At 46.8% G+C, this 13,199-nt stretch overlaps 1 protein-coding gene and 1 pseudogene across 1 annotated transcript in view; one reads left to right on the plus strand and one right to left on the minus strand.

Moving 5' to 3' along the window:
* Window positions 1-13,199, plus strand: part of GPR39 (G protein-coupled receptor 39) — a 199,775-nt gene that overhangs the window by 121,368 nt on the left and 65,208 nt on the right. The window lies entirely within an intron of this gene.
* On the minus strand, window positions 9,080-10,552 carry LOC103287783 (vasculin-like protein 1; annotated as a pseudogene).

The following is a 13,199-nucleotide window of genomic DNA, read 5'->3' on the forward strand; positions in this document are numbered from 1 at the left end:
AGCTCATTGAATTGTTAGGGCAAAAGACTTCAATCCGATGTGTATGCAGTTTGGACATTTCTCATCATGACACAGGTGGGAACACAACAGGTGAGATTGCCCCCCTTAAGAAGCAGCAGTTCCACAGAGGCCTGGCACAGCAGCCTGCTGCTACTCCGACCCAGGGGTGAGTCCAGTGTTCACTCGGATCCCAGAGGCGAGGTTGAGACCGAGCTATTACGCAAAGGAGTTTCCCCACCATAGGGATGCAAGCGCAAGCACATCGCTAGGTCAGAACACAGAACACAGAGCTTGAAAACAGACCAAGTGTTGAGAGTGGATGATTATACTTATAAATTATGATTAATTTTACCAGAGACCTGTCTGCCACAGGACTCTTTCAAATGGATGCTTCCCTGAGCACTTTGCATCTACTCCGAGCTGGTTTGGCTCAGTGGATAGAGTGCTGGCCTGCGGACTAAAAGGTCCCAGGTTCGATTCTGGTTAAGGGCAGAAGGCAGGAGGCAGCCAATCAATGATTCTCTCTCATCATTAATGTTTCTATCTCTCTCTCTCCCTCTCTGAACTCGATAAAAAATATATTTTAAAAAATAAAAATAAGTAAAGTCAGCATGCAGCTTAAAATGTCAGGGCATGTGCAACTGCACGTTCTACACAAAGGCAGCGGGCTGGACCTCCCCCCCCCCCCGCCGAGGGTGGGTATGCGAACCACCTGGGGCGCCAATCCAGCAGGGGGCTCAGGCTCACCCAGACAGCACTGGCCTGGCCCCTCTGTCCAGAGTCTCTCAGAGAGGAGATTTGGGTCCTGCCGAGGTTTTGGAGGAGGTGACCCCCATCTGGCTGCTGTGAGCCCCACTCTCCAGCTCAGTGCTCTCAATTCTGGCTCCTGGTAGGATCCTCCTGGGGACTTTCAGAAACCCCAACGTGCGGCCTTACTCCAGGTCAGCTAGAGGAGTATCTCCAGGAGTGGACACTGGTATTGGTAGTTGGAAAAGCTCCTGGCAGATCCGAACGTGTAGCCAGGGGTGGAGGGTGAGCAGTGATCTCATGCCTCCAGTTACTGGTCCTCAAACTTGGCTGCAGGTGGAATCACCAGGAGCCTCCCCAAGCCCCGCCCCCAGCCGCTGCTGTGATAGCTGTGGGAGGCAGCTTGGTGTGCACACAGGGTTTGCAAAGGCTCGCTGGCCATTCGAATGGAGAGCAAAGTGCCGGAGCCCCAGCTGCGACTCATCCTCCCACAGCCCCTAAAAGAGCCCGTTTTACCTTGAAAAAATCAATTGTCATGAGATGATGAGAAACCCAACCTGTGGGGAACATATTTATCCGCCCGGCTGACCTGAGGTGGCAGAGGCAGAATTCCCCTCGGAAAACAGGTGTCTGTGCTGGAGAGACAGGAGCCGCCTGCCTTAGTGCACAGATGAAACTCGCCACAGGGAGGGCGCCGCTGCCTGGGCCACAGCTGAGCATCCTGAGCTCCCGGCTGCCTGAGTGACCCGGTGGCCTCCGCAGGCGCCCATCCCTCCCTGGACGCTTGCAGGGCGGCAGCACTGATAATAAACGGAGAGTGGATTCAATTATTGTAAATTTCTGGGTCATTGCTAATGGCGTTTCCCTCCCTTCTCCTTTCATCCTGTGTTCAAAATAGTTTTCTCTTTGTACTTGTCTGATCAGATGTCAAACGTGAGTTAGTGCCCGTCCTGGGTAGGTAGGCTGCAGACTGCACCCTCCACCGCGCCTCCTCCTTGTGGCTGGTGGCAGGTTGGGAGCTATCAGCACCTTCTTGAAAAAGACACCCTGTGTTTTCGAAAAAAGGCTCCGGTGGTACCACTCACCCCCATCCAGACTTACAGGCTTAACACGGGGGATCCTTTCCAACAACTCCATGGCTCCTGATGAGGATTCTCATATGAAACTTTTTAAAATAAAAATGAAGTTATTGGTTTATTTGGCTTTTTTCTTTTTTTATTGTTTAAAGTATTACATATAGTAGTACATATATCTCCCTTTATTTCCCCCATTGACCTTCCCCCAGCCTCCCTTACCCCCTGTCACATGCCCTCATCCCCCCCACCCCCACCCTCAGTGTCTTGTGTCCATTGGTTGTGCTTATATGCATGCATACAAGCCCTTTGGTTGAGATCAACCAAAGGTTTATTTGGATCTTGAATTTAGAACAGTGGTTCTCAAATTGGGCTACACCTTGGAATCACCTGGGGAGATTTAAAAACTATTCATGCTTGTAACTGTCCCAAAGATACTCAGATTGAACAGTGTGAGGATTGACCCCTAAGGTAATGGGACTTTTAGAAGCTTCCCAGGAGATTCCGGGGTTCAGCCAAGGTTGGTCCTACTGGTATTTGTAAGTAAGAGAGATTGAGAAAACAGGTGAAGGACACCCATAGAGAAACATCTCTCAAGTCCCAACCTTCCTCCCTCTGAACCACAGAGGCATTTAGCTTCTCTATGAGCGCATGCGGTCGGATGAGTTTCCTAGAAGACAAAAAGCAAGGTTAGGCCACAGACACATCTCAAAACCAGGAGTGTTTCCTCAGTGTCCTTTCCTCTCTCCAGGGTATTTTTGCTGGGGCTGCTCTCACTCTCCCCTCTCTCTTCCATGGCTCCTCAGCCTTTCACAGTGTTGTTTGGGGGCCACGGATACAGCAAAAAACACCCGGTGCTATGGGTGAGGATGCGCCTGGGAGGAGTGGGGGATACACAGGATGTCCTGTGGAGGGAGAGATCCTGAAGGAGTTTACAGTAAACCCTGGGGCCGCACACTGTATTTCCCTCCCAGGTAGACACTCTGGGTCTTGGTCTCTGCTTTCATCCTCCCTCGGGCCTCCCTCTGAGACCCTTTCCTTTCCGTGAACATTCTCTCGTCCTGTGCTCCATAATTATTTTGAGTCCTGCTGAGAGATCTGGCTGTGACAGCCACAATCAATGGCCTATCCATCCCCAACCCCATCTGCCTTCTTTCCTGCCAGCAGAATCCAGTATTTCCTCTGGTATCTGGCCCAGGGGTGAAACTTGATTAGTCCAGCTGTGGTTTTCCACCCTGGCTGTACCCCTGAGATAGTGCCCTGGCTGGGTGGCTCAGTTGGTTGGACACATACCCAGGTTTCCGGTTTGATCCCTGGTTGGGGAGCATACAGGAGGCAATTGATGTTTCTCTCATAATGATGTTTCTCTCTCTCTCTCTCTCTCTCTCTCTAAAAATCAATAAAAGAACATATCCTCAGGGGTAAGGAAAAAACAACTGAGTTATTCTTTTAAAAAATGCTGATACTTGGGCCCCACTCACAGAAATGCTGATTTAATTGGTCTGGAGTGTGTATTCAAAGCTCCCAGGTGATTAAAATGTGCAGCCAGGATTGAGGATCATTGGTCTAGATTAGAACAATCTTGATTCAGGATTGGGCAGATGATGCCAATTTGGCCAATGGCACGTGAGAACGCAGGGATAGGGGTGGGATTTAGAAAAAGCTTTCTGTCCCTTCAGGAAGGGATGTTCCCTCTTTCTCCTTCATGGTCTCTGGAGTTGCGGGGCAAGGATGAGGTGCTCGTGGCCACGCAGCTATCTTTGCCGACTGTGGGTATCATGCCAGAGGGCTGAAACTCCCCTGAGAGAATTGCAGAGGGCAATGTTGGAAAGAACCTAGGTCTTAACCATGTCGCCAGCTGCTAAATCAGTTAAGCTGGGACGCCCCTCTCTTTGAGGCTGCTTGCCTTGTAAGGCGCCTATCCCACTCACCTTGCAGCAGGCCCGGGCCCAAGCCCATTAGGATCCCAGGCTCCGGGTTCCAGAGAGGCTTTGAGGTCTGCCCTGCAGATGCGCAGGGATGAGTGTAAAGCTCCTGCGACTCCCATGAAGCCGCTCCCCGGGGGAGAGGAGCCTCCAAGAACCGGTGAGTGCTTTGTGCGGCGAGTGAAGGCCGTGGGAGTGTTGCTGGAGGCGGGCAGACTGGGGCCTGGACCCTGCTTACTGATTGTGTGAATTGAGTCTGTGCAGCTCTGTGTGTCTGTTTTATCATCTGTCCGATGAGGTGAACACCTACCTCAGAGTGTGGTTGCCATCGTTCATTTAATGGCTTTAGTGCAGCGCCTGGCATGTTGCAAGTTTTTACTGTTAGTAAGTGGGAGTTTTTGCTATTTTTGATATATTCACCCTCGTTATGCTACAATGAGCAAGAGTTGAAGTAACTGCACAGAATGAGAGGTGCTTGATTCTCACAGGCCTGACTACTGCTTAACAGTTTAGAAAGACTGAGCAAGTGCTTCCTGTAGCCCCCCCTCCTGGAATCTACCTAATTCAGCTTGACTTGCTAAGGCGGCCTAGAGGCTGCGTCCCTGGAACTGAGCTCCATTCCAGCCCCACCCACTGATGGGCTTGATGGATTCTTGGAGTCCACAGCTGCCTGCTGCTGGCTGAGCGGGGGTCACCTCTTCCCTGGGACTGCACCCCACTTGGAACAGGAGCTGTGAAGGTGAGAGGGGGTTAGGTAGTCTGTCAGCGAGAGGGTTCTCCAGCTTTGGGGCTGAGTCCTGGAATCCAGTGTCCCCTAGATTCAGAGTGCTGTCACAGTGGGGCGTCCCACCCTCTCCCACAAATGTCAGCCCCATCGGGTGTCCTGGAAATAGGGCTGGGGATGTATCGGACCTTAGTCTCTAGTTGGTTCTAAGGGGCTTAATTGGGGCTCCCCAGAAGCCTCAGTGCTGGGGTCCCCTCCCCTTTTCTTCCTTCCTCTGGGTCTGTGGTCCATCTATGTGTCCCTCCCTTCGCTGGGCTTCTCCTGGCCTTGACTCAGCTATGGGATCTCCTTCCCACCATCATCTGGGCTCCAGCTGTCCTGCTCCCTGCCCTCCCATCACTTCGGCCCCCGCTGGGATTCTGTGCTCTCCAGGAAACCTGCTGCTGCCACTTCGGTGAGCTCCTCACTTCCCGTGATTCTGGAGTGTTCCTGCCCACCTGGTCGCTTAGACTTAGTCGTTTCCATTAGGCTTCCCTCTGCTCCGCAGTTTCTCCACCGGCACGTCCTCCCCTCCAGTCAGTAGTGCTGCCCTGCTCACTGTGTGCGCTGGTTTCCGTCATTCTTGTTTTACTCTTACATTCCCTCTCATGTCTACTTCAAACCCATGTTGTTCCTCCCCTCCTGCCTTTCTGGAGGTCTTGCTGTATCACTTTATCAACCATCCTCTTTTGCCAGAACTTTCCGTCTCCTCACTACTTATTCTTTCTCATTCATTTTTAAGTATGTTCAGGTTTCTCCTATCTTTTCTTTTAAGGACCCTTCCCCCTCTTATCTGGGCCTCCCCTTTCCTCCATAGAAAGAGTTGTCCAGACTCTGCCTGCCCGTCCTCCCCTCTCACCCCTTCTTAGCTATCAGCAGTGTGGCTTCTCCTCTCTCTACTGAACACTGTCCCTCCCCTGGGACACTGTGAGCTCCCAGTGGCTCAGCCCAGGTGTTTCCTGAGTCTACAGGGGAATGGATGTGGCTCTGGAGTATTGGCCTCGGTTAGAATTCAGGCCCCCTCCGCCCTTGGGAGAGACTGGACCTTGGCTAAATTCCTTATTTCTTTTAGGGTCGGGGCTGTTTTCCCAGAGCCTAATAATAATCCTAGCTCCCATTTAGGGCAAGTACCACAGGCAGGCCTTCTGTTCAGTGCTCTGTGGTTACTGCGGCCTCTGTGAGTGGAAGCTCAGAATGTTCACTGAATGAGTAAATTTTGCCCAAATAATCTTAATCCGGTACTTTAAATCCTCACTTCCACATTCACCTCATTCTGTTCACTGGGTCTCTGGTTTATTTTCCAATTAAGAAATGATTAAACAAAGGCTTTCAAATTAAACAAAAGGTGTTCAAATTTGAGTGTCCTCTGACTTGATATCTTGCACAGACAGTTTGAATCTATCCCATGACTGAGCAGGAGAGGTGCCTTCGAAGTGTCTGTCCATAGGGGAGTCACATCTTGATTTGGTATTTAAATTCAGGACGGTTAAATTAATATCACTCTGCAATGAAAAGTTGATCATTCTGGTTGTGATCAGGTAAAAAAAAAATTTTTTTTTTGAATTCTATAACACAGGCCCTCCCCCACAATTTGTAAGGTTAGAAAATCGGGGGTTAAAAAAAAAATTCTAACAAAGGTCCTAGAATGAAGATCTTTGCATAGGAAGAAAACCTACTTTGTAAAAATAAGCAGGTAGGCTGAATGGGCAATTAAAGTCCAACTGTTGGGGGTATGGCTGAATCCAGGTGGTAGGTGGCCAGAGGAGGCTGCTGTGCTCCATCATCCTCTCGGGTAAATAGTAGCAAGAATGGCCACCAGCAGCAACAGGCTTCCCTTTTGCCAGCTAGCCACCCTGCCTAAACAGTCCTCTCCCCCATAGTCCTGGGGAAGAAATCATAGAATTGATTGTGATTTGTCTGCCTTGGATCATCAACTCAACCCTGAATCATTTTGGCCAAGGAAATGGGACTGGGTCATGTGCCCAGTGGAGGTTGGACTCAGGATGTGGCATTTCCCTAAATGAAAGATGTGTCTGTTACCAGAAGAAAGAATGCTGATCAGGCCCAAACTGGTGTCCAATGTAGAAGATAAATGGTGGCCTTTCTCCCGATGGCCACCAGCTGTTATGTCCAATCATTGCTCCCCCATGGATAACAGAGTTAGGCTGTTGCTCTAACTCGGACACTCACTCACCCTTCAGAGGTGCTCAGAGCCAGGCCTGAGGTGTTCGGATAGGAAGTGCACTCTCAACTAAGGCAAGACACAGATTAAGTTGGGAAAATTGGAAAATGAGTTTATTTTCAAAAATTAGGAGGACTCCCCCCAAAGCCTCCTTTTCCTCCTCTTTCCTCTGGTTCTCCCTCCTCTGTGGCAGAAGCTGACCAGGGAGGGAGGAAAATTCTAGAACACAGGCCCTCCCCCCACCTGGTGAACCCAATGAGGTGAATGTGGAAGTGAGAATTTAACAGCCCAATTCTTCTAACACCCAATTCACTGGTTGTTTCTCATTTTGTTGATGGACACCTTGGCTTCCCAAATAAGAAAAGCAGTCAGGAAGGTTTCAGAGTGATGAGGAGAGAGGCAGAAGGAGAGAGGGCCAGGCATGTGCCCGCAGAACATCCGCACAAGGACAGAGTGCCAGCCTCCCAGCCAGGTTGGCAGGCCCTCCAGCAGGCAGAGTGACAAGAGGGTAATCAGAATCACTTTCCACTTTCCTTTGAGGCAGACACGGAGCCAAAATGGAAGCAATGCCGGGGGGATAAATTGGTTTTTGCTCTTTTAACTTCAAGATCCATTCCCTGGGGTCCCTCCCATCTGATGGATTGATTGACAAGCTCACTGGGCAAGGAGAGGATTCCATATCCAAGATTCTGAGCTGTGTTAGGGGATTCTCTGAAGCTAATTGAATGCGAATGTCAGCTGCCATAGAGGGAACAGGGAAAGGAGAGAATTACCTTTAGCCAGGGAACTTTCCGGAGCTTAGAGAAAAACCAAACGGTAAGAAAAGTCTCTTGAACTTCAGTTTAAGTTCTTTGGGGCCCCAGCAAAAGTCAGTTAAATACCATGTTTTAATTATTTTTCAAAGTATTTGTTGCTGTCTTGCAATTCAGAAATTCACAACTAAAATTTTAACTGGCATAATTTTGTATATTCAATTTTACATGTTGATGTTTTTATTATATAATGAATATTGTAAACCACTGCAGTTTTCAAAGACATCATAAATGGCTTTATAATATTCTAGGGTAAGGATATATATTATCCTTCATTTCTTTTTTTTTGATGCAAAATATTTATTCCAAGTTATTTTATGCAGTTGTTTCCCCCTCAAGACCTGTTATAACCACATCTTTTAAATCTGTAAATGTTATCAAAATAATCTTAATCTTTGGAATCTCATAAAAATTTATATTTTACAATCCACCCTGAATATCAAGGCTGCAAGATTAACACATTTCCTATATCCAAATATTTTACAGCTGTACCCAAAAAACAAATAAACAAACAAAACACACCCCACATATGCTTGGTTAAGGGCTAATGTTACCTGAGCAGCCAAAAATAAAACAAAATATCCAAATTATTAGCATTAATTTAATCTATACTAATAAAAGAGTAATATGCTAATTAAACCAGGAGACCTTCCGGAGACCTTCCAGACGTCCTTCTGGACAAAGCCAGGGGCTTGGCTGGCCTGTAAATTGCCCCCAAACAGCTCTCAGCCCCTCACCCAGGCTGGCCACACCCCCTAGTGGGGATCCCCACCCCGAAGGATGTGTGGCCAGCCTGAAAATGGCCCTCAGCCCCTCGCCCAGACTGGCCCCACCCCCCCAAGGGGACCCCCACCCTGATCCAGGATCCCCTTCAGGGCAGACCAGCTGGCCCCCACCCATGCACCAGGCCTCTATCTATACTAATAAAAGGGTAATATGCTAATTAGACTGGGAGACCTTCTGGACAAAGCCATGGTGGCAGGGCCGGGGCAGAGGCGGTTAGGGGCGATCAGGCCAGGAAGGGAGGGCAGTTGGGGGCGAGCAGGCCGGCAGGCAGAGTGGTTAGGAGACAGCGGTCCCAGATTTCGTGAGGGATGTCCCAGATTGGAGAGGGTGCAGGCCAGGAGGGACACCCCCCCCTCCCCCCGTGCATGAATTTCATGTACCAGGTCACTTGTACAATTATAACTTCAGTAGTCACTTTGTCATTGACAATGATTGCTTGAGCATAGGGGTGAGTGCCCCAAGGGCTGGTGGAAGCTATTGCTGTAGACCAGTGTCTCCTCCTCTCGGCACTGGCAGCTCCCACTTGAGCATCGCCCCATATATACTGTGTGTGTATTTTAAAAATATTTCTCACCACACAAATTTTCTCTACGAAGCAAATAACAGGAAAGAAAAACAACAAAAGCTAAACAAGCCAATCGCTCTCTCTTTGGGATATGATTATTTCCCCTGTGCATGAAATATTCAACAACAACAAAAGAAAAGGAAAGGATTTTTTTTTTTTTTTTTTGTATTCTCCGTAAGCACACAAGCTGAGTTTATGGGTCAGATTTAACTGAACATTGATGTGCCTACTTCCAGGCATCGTCATCTGATGTTTCACTGCTACTGGTTTCTGTGTCTGAATCCTCAAACTCTGCTTTGCACGTGCTTCTCCAAGGGGAGAACAGGCTAGAAGTGCAGCTTTGCAAGAAGCCATTCTTCCCAAAGCCATTTCTTCTCAGCTGCTGTCTTCATATGGAACTCCTTAAGCTCATCCTCTGAGGGGAAGGCGATTCTCATCATTGTCAGGATACTCCTGCCATCCCATTGCTTTCAGTAACCTGTGCTCTGCTTCCAGTGAGTGAGAGAGGACCTCGCCTTCCTCCTCTACAGGGAGAGGGAGACCATTCTGATGACAGTCTTCCTCTCCATTTTCCTTTGGTTCAGGCGTGCTCTTGTCCTCCAAATCCTCCAGCTTGTCACAGTCTCTGTTCTCTGGGAAGTCTCCATTCCCGTCATCCTTCAGAGTCTTCAGAAACTCGCTTTTCCTGCCGGTGGTTCGGCGGGTCAACTTGGTCAGAGGAGAGGAGCTGATCTCAATGGGAGGCGTGGTGCTGGAGGGACGCTCTTTGGGAGAGCTTAAAACTGCACCACCAGCCAGTACCACTGGTTTGGTAACAGAGATTGGTCTGGTAAAAGCAGACTCCCGGCTAGAGGAAAGGGATCCTGATTTGCGTTCCATTCCATTAGCTTTCCATGCACTGGGCTTGGAAGGCGGTGGTGCAGGCTTAGGAACCAGGTTCTTATAGACCCTTGGAACCATGTTGGACGATTTGTTCCCATTTGCATAGTGAATCCTGGTGAGGTGAATGCAGCAGAGAAGGCGGCAGCAGGATCTTCTTTGGAAACTTCTTTGATAACTAGCGTTTTGGAGGTTTGTTTGGCACCAGGCGGGTTCTCCCGCACTCCAGAAGGGGTCCCACAGGTCTGCATGGCTCGTTCTGTTTGCCAGCTTCTGGGTTCAAAGAAGGGAAGTCTTCCTCTTCAAACTGCAACTTTTCCACTTTGTCTTCTTTCCTTTCTTCCCCAGTCTCTGTAGGTGCTTTTCTTGAAAGGCACAGCCTTTCCTGGAGTGAAAGCTGCCGTTCCAGTGGCGATGGTTTCCTGCGCCACCCCCACTACGCTGGCTCATGCCATCATGACCACGGGAAGATCCATGCCAACCAGATAGGTTTTCTATGATTCCAGCATATGCTCCTTAGAGACACCTGAGTCCACAGAACCATGGTGAAGCAGGGAGGGCTGGTGCCAGGAATCTCCTGTAGTTGGTAGAGGTCCATTGTTAAAAAAGCCGTCAGAGGAATTATGTCCATGACGGCTTACTCCAAATCTACCATCTCCTCGGGGTAGGTGCTCTCCGTGTTTCTCAAAGGTGGCTGTAGGTGACCTAACTGCCTGTGGTGTTGAAAAATTGAGCCTAGCAGGAACAAAGTCATGCTGCGCCTTTTAGGTCCAGTGTCTCTTTTCAGCAAGGTGAGGCATCCAACCTCATGGCCAAGATCCCTGAGTGTAACCTCTGTGGTCCTGATTCCGGACTCCTTGAGTCTGCCAGCTGGATTTCCCACGACGTTCTCATTAGAAGGGTGCTTAATAAGGCTGACCGGCAGCACACCTTATGATGAAGCACCAAGAAGCCAGGCTCTGTGTGCATCACTCTCTCAGTCCCCTCGATTGCTCATCTTAAACTACCTAGTTCCTGACATGGTTTCCAAAAGGGAAAAAGGGGGGAGGGGGAAGGGGAAGATAAAAAAGTATTTGTTCCATTTAAAAATGGGGGGAAGGGGAAAGACCTATGTCTATGTTCACCTAACTCAACTTGCTTGAGTGATGGCTCTATGATGTTGTTTAAATAGATAATACATGGATATCTGCACAGTGAGTACGAACACTGTTCATAACAAGGTCATAAATAGAAAGAGAGGTAGACTTGCAAGGGCAAATAATGTCATCTAAGTGACAGATAAAAATATAATATTAAAGAACTATAAAAGATCTTCTGAGCATTCAACTCCAGTGGCAAAACATCCACATGACAAAGCCCTTAATTTACAAATCTCGTTATTCTTACACAACTGCTAAAAATAGTGTGCAGATATGTATTTATATTTGTTTTCTTCAAAATCTAAGGATATAAGAAATCTTGTTAAAAAAAAATCAGACAGGAACTTGATATACTTTTCCCTCCAAAGAGTAGCAGCTTTCAAGGCAAATTTCATGGTATAAAGCTCCCAAATGTATCTTCTATTTCTTTGGTCTTCACTATTTATAAATTCACAGCAAAATTAAAACAAGTAGAAAGATGGGGGTTAAGGAGTAGTCAAGGAGAAAGAGTTCCAAAATGAGGTTTTCTTCTCTTCAGTTTTCTGTATTTCACTTGTTTTGCCCTTTCCTGAAGACTGAAATTGAGCTACTAGAAGGTGATGTGAAGAATCTTCTGTTGCTTCAGTAGAGGAGTCATTTATTATTTTGGATCCATATTCATCATTAATCAATCATTTAAAAGGCCACAGGAATCTAACATGGGCAGCGGCCAGGCTGCAGCTAGGCGCCAGACGCGGTGTCTGAGGCCGCATCCTCGGCTTCCTGAGCCCACAGAGCTGGAGAGCCCACAACCATAACAAGCTCTTCCTCACCATACTGCGTTTCAACATTTTTTTCCTCTTTGGTCAGTTTGGCTGTTCCCAATATTTTATAAGTTGTTCCAGCTTACATGTAGGGCTGTGTTTATTCATTCTTGCCAGCATCAAGTATTTTTTTTAAAAATTTGTTGTCAATTTGATAGGCAAAATAGTTAATCTTTAATTCACCTATCTTTGATTACTAATCAGGATAAATATTGTTTTGAATGTTTATTGGTCATGTGCATTTCAACCTCTGAAAAGCGTCTTTATGCTCTTTACAGATTTTTCTTAATGGTGAACAGGATGTTTATATTAATACTAGTAGTCCTGCGCATGAATCCGTGCATGAGTAGTTCGCTGCCACTTGCCTCAGTCACCCCGCCCACTGCCGCTGGTAGCTCTCCTCTGCTCTCCGCCACTCTCTGCCCACTGCCCCGCCCTCCTGTAGCTCTCTGCAGCTTGTAGATCAGTCGTGACATTATGGTGTCCTGTCTAATTTGCATATGCCTCTATTAGTATATTAGATATTTAAAGATATGTTTACATATGAAGGATGTTATAATAGTTCTTTAGTTTTATTGCTAATGTTTTATTTTGTTTTTTCTATTTAAAACTTTTTTGTAGAAGATATATGTTATTTAATAAATAATTATTTATTTTTGAAGGGTAGTACATGTGTTGTATGATTCCAGATTTGACAGTCTAAAGAGTATTCATAGTGTGTCCCTTCTATGGTATTGTTACCCTATCACCTAGTTGCCCTCTTGAAGTCACTCATTGTTATCACTATGTAGACTTTCTTCTACACATGACAAATTTATAAACATATTTTACATTTCTGCTTCCTTTATGCACAAATAATAAATATCTGTACTCTTCTACAACTTTTTCCTTATTTTCAAGTCCCATTTTCTATCAGTACATAAAGAGCTTCCTTGTTCTTTTTAATGACAGCAGTGTATTCCATTGAATGATTCATGATATATTTTATTTTTACCTACAAACATTTTGAAGTAGTCAGATCTAACAATCTTTCATTTATAATTTTATCCATTGATCTGTATTCTTAAAACTTTTGCTCCATCCTTAATCATTTAAACACTCATCTGTGTTTTCTTCCTGTGTGGTTTTAAATTAGACTCAAGATAAATGTCAATTCACATGCAATTGTAAGAGATGATGCAGACAGAACCTCGTAGCCTTTACTCAGTTTCTCTCAATGTTAACCTCTTGAAAACTATAATAAGTTATCACAACTAGGATTGAACATTGGTGCGTGAAGACAAAGCATTTCTATCTCCTCAAGGGTCCCTCATGCTGCTCTTCTATAGCACACCCACTTCCATCCCACTCTCTCTGTCCTTAATCTCTGGCAACCACTAACCTATTCTCTACTCCTGTAGTGTTGTCATATCAAGACTGGTATATAAATGGAATCATACAGTATGTGACTTTAGGGGATTGGCTTTTTTCACTCAGCATAATTCTCTGGAGATTTCATCCCAGTTGCAAAAATCAATTGGGCATA

This window comes from Eptesicus fuscus, chromosome 11 (genome assembly GCF_027574615.1).
Source record: "Eptesicus fuscus isolate TK198812 chromosome 11, DD_ASM_mEF_20220401, whole genome shotgun sequence".
NCBI classification, from domain to species: domain Eukaryota; kingdom Metazoa; phylum Chordata; class Mammalia; order Chiroptera; family Vespertilionidae; genus Eptesicus; species Eptesicus fuscus.